Source organism: Silene latifolia, chromosome 11, assembly GCF_048544455.1.
Source record: "Silene latifolia isolate original U9 population chromosome 11, ASM4854445v1, whole genome shotgun sequence".
In the NCBI taxonomy this organism is placed as follows: Eukaryota; Viridiplantae; Streptophyta; class Magnoliopsida; order Caryophyllales; family Caryophyllaceae; genus Silene; species Silene latifolia.
The window spans coordinates 80,717,923-80,720,164 of record NC_133536.1 but is presented as its reverse complement, the minus strand read 5'-3'; positions in this window follow the sequence as shown (position 1 = coordinate 80,720,164).

The following is a 2,242-nucleotide window of genomic DNA, read 5'->3' as shown; positions in this document are numbered from 1 at the left end:
ACTCGGCCTATGAGAACGTTTTAGGCGGACGAGCCGTCAATGACCACGAACTCAGACATAACGTTTTTGGCCGCACTTCCCTCGCCGAACCTCACCGACAGCCTGATTGACTCAAGGGGTACCAGGCCGGCTCCAGAAAAGTTGTACAACGGGTTGGTGCAGGGGCTCAAGTCTTCAACTTTCAGACCGAGGTTGAGAAAGCATTCGCTGTACATAATGTTTGTGTAGGCGCCTGTGTCAATCAGGCACCTCTTCACCAGGTGGTTGGCTATGTCCAAGTGGACTACGAGTGGGTCGCTGTGAGGGGCGATGATTCCCTCGTAATCCTTCTTCCCAATAGTTATGTCGGGGATGCTGGAAGCGGGAGTCGCTGTGTTGGGCACAAAGTTGATGGCCTGATACAGCTCGTTCAGGTGCCGTTTGTGCCCATGAGCGGACCCACCGTTCTCGTTGCCCCCGATGACAACATGGATTACTCCCATCCGTTCGAAGACGGATTTCTTATCTGAACCGTCGGCATCGGTTTTGGCCTTTGGCAACATACTTGCCGAGGCTCCCCTTCCGGATCGCTTCTTCAATGACATTCTTCGATGCGGCGGTTGTCGGTAAGGTGACCGGTGTGGCCGTGGTACTCACAAGATCGGCTCGTGTCACCGTCACTCCTCGGCGGGAGGCCTCTCCCACTTCGACCCTCGCTCTTGCTCGGGCGAAAACCTCGGCGCGACACGGCCGGGGGGTGTGATCATTGTATCGCCTGCGGCGGTTCGTTCCCGAACTCCCCGTCCGCCGAGTTCTCGCATTTCCCGTGTACCCGTCGGACCGTGACCTATTATCGTCACGGCGTCTTTCGTCCGGGTTGTCCTCCCGGCGGCTTTTTCTTTCGAGTGCTCGGCCTCGGCTGGGCCTACCCGTGTTTTGTGGTAGTCCTCCACCTTAATGGCTTGGTCGGCCATTTTCCTGGCGAGTCTAGTCTCTGGCCGCCGCACTTGATGAGCTCATTCTTTAGGTCTCCTCTCGGGAGGCCTTTCATCGCCGAAGGTCGCCGGTTCATTGCTCACTCACGAATCTGCTGAACCTTGGCGTCGAACCTCTTCACATAACTTCGGAGAGATTCGCCTCCTTCCTGTCTGATAGTCAGGAGGTCCGAGGTTTCCACGGCCCTCCTCTTGTTGCAGGAATACTGGGCTAGGAACGTGTCCTTTAGGTCGGCGTAACAGTATACCGACCCGTCGGGTAACCCCTTGTACCAACTTTGTGCCATCCCATGCAGTGTCGTCGGGAAGATTCGGCACCAAACCTCATCGGGTTGCTCCCATACTGACATGTGGGACTCGTAAGCCTCGACGTGGTCGGTTGGGTCACCTTCTCCTTTGTATGCTATAGGTGGCAACTTCAGCTTAGTCGGCACCGAGGTATCTAGGACGTAGGCGCTGAGGGGCTGTCTGACCACGTGTCGAACGACACGCGGCGATCGACTCCTCGCATCCCTAGTCCGGCTCCTCTCCCCGTGGCGGGAAGGGCTTCTTCTCCGACTCTGGTGAGTCGGGCTTCTTCTCCGACTCTGGTGAGTCGGACTCCTTTCGCTCCTCTGGGGGGTGCCTCGTCGGCGCTGCGGCGACGCCATCCTCCCGCGAGTGCGGGAAGGACTAAGGTCTACCACTAGCGCTCTGGGCTCCCCCGGCGTCTTGACAGGGCCAGCTTCTTCCAGTGCTCCATTCAAGTCTCTTGGAGTCACCTTCGGCCCTGGTCTCTGGGACGGGTTCCGCCGCTCTTGTCGGTGTGACAAAGGTGAGCCGGCGTACTAGCAATTATGTCCAGGAGTAGCTTCGGCTTTGCTTTGCATCAACCACATGTCCCATGATGGTGACCTGGTCGGCGAGCAGCGGCATATCTTGTTCCTTTGGCGTCCCGTTCGTCGTATCGTGATACGGCCGGTGGGGACCGCCCGATTTCTGAGTTGTGGAATGTGTCGTCTTGGTAGAATTTGTTTTCCACCAACACCTTCTCAGGTTGTTTCGACATCTTCTTAGCTTTTTGGGTGGGTTTTTGTTTTGGTTTTTTTTTGTTTGGGAATGAATGTGACTAGCTTCTAGTATCTTTCCCCACAGACGGCGCCAATTGTTCCGGTGTAATTCCGAGCGATTATTTGTCACCACCCGTGCTTGTAGAATGACGTCTTTTGTTAACTCCTCCTTGCGGTTTCCTGAAACAATGAGCAAACTGAGGGCTCGGCTTTGGGCCG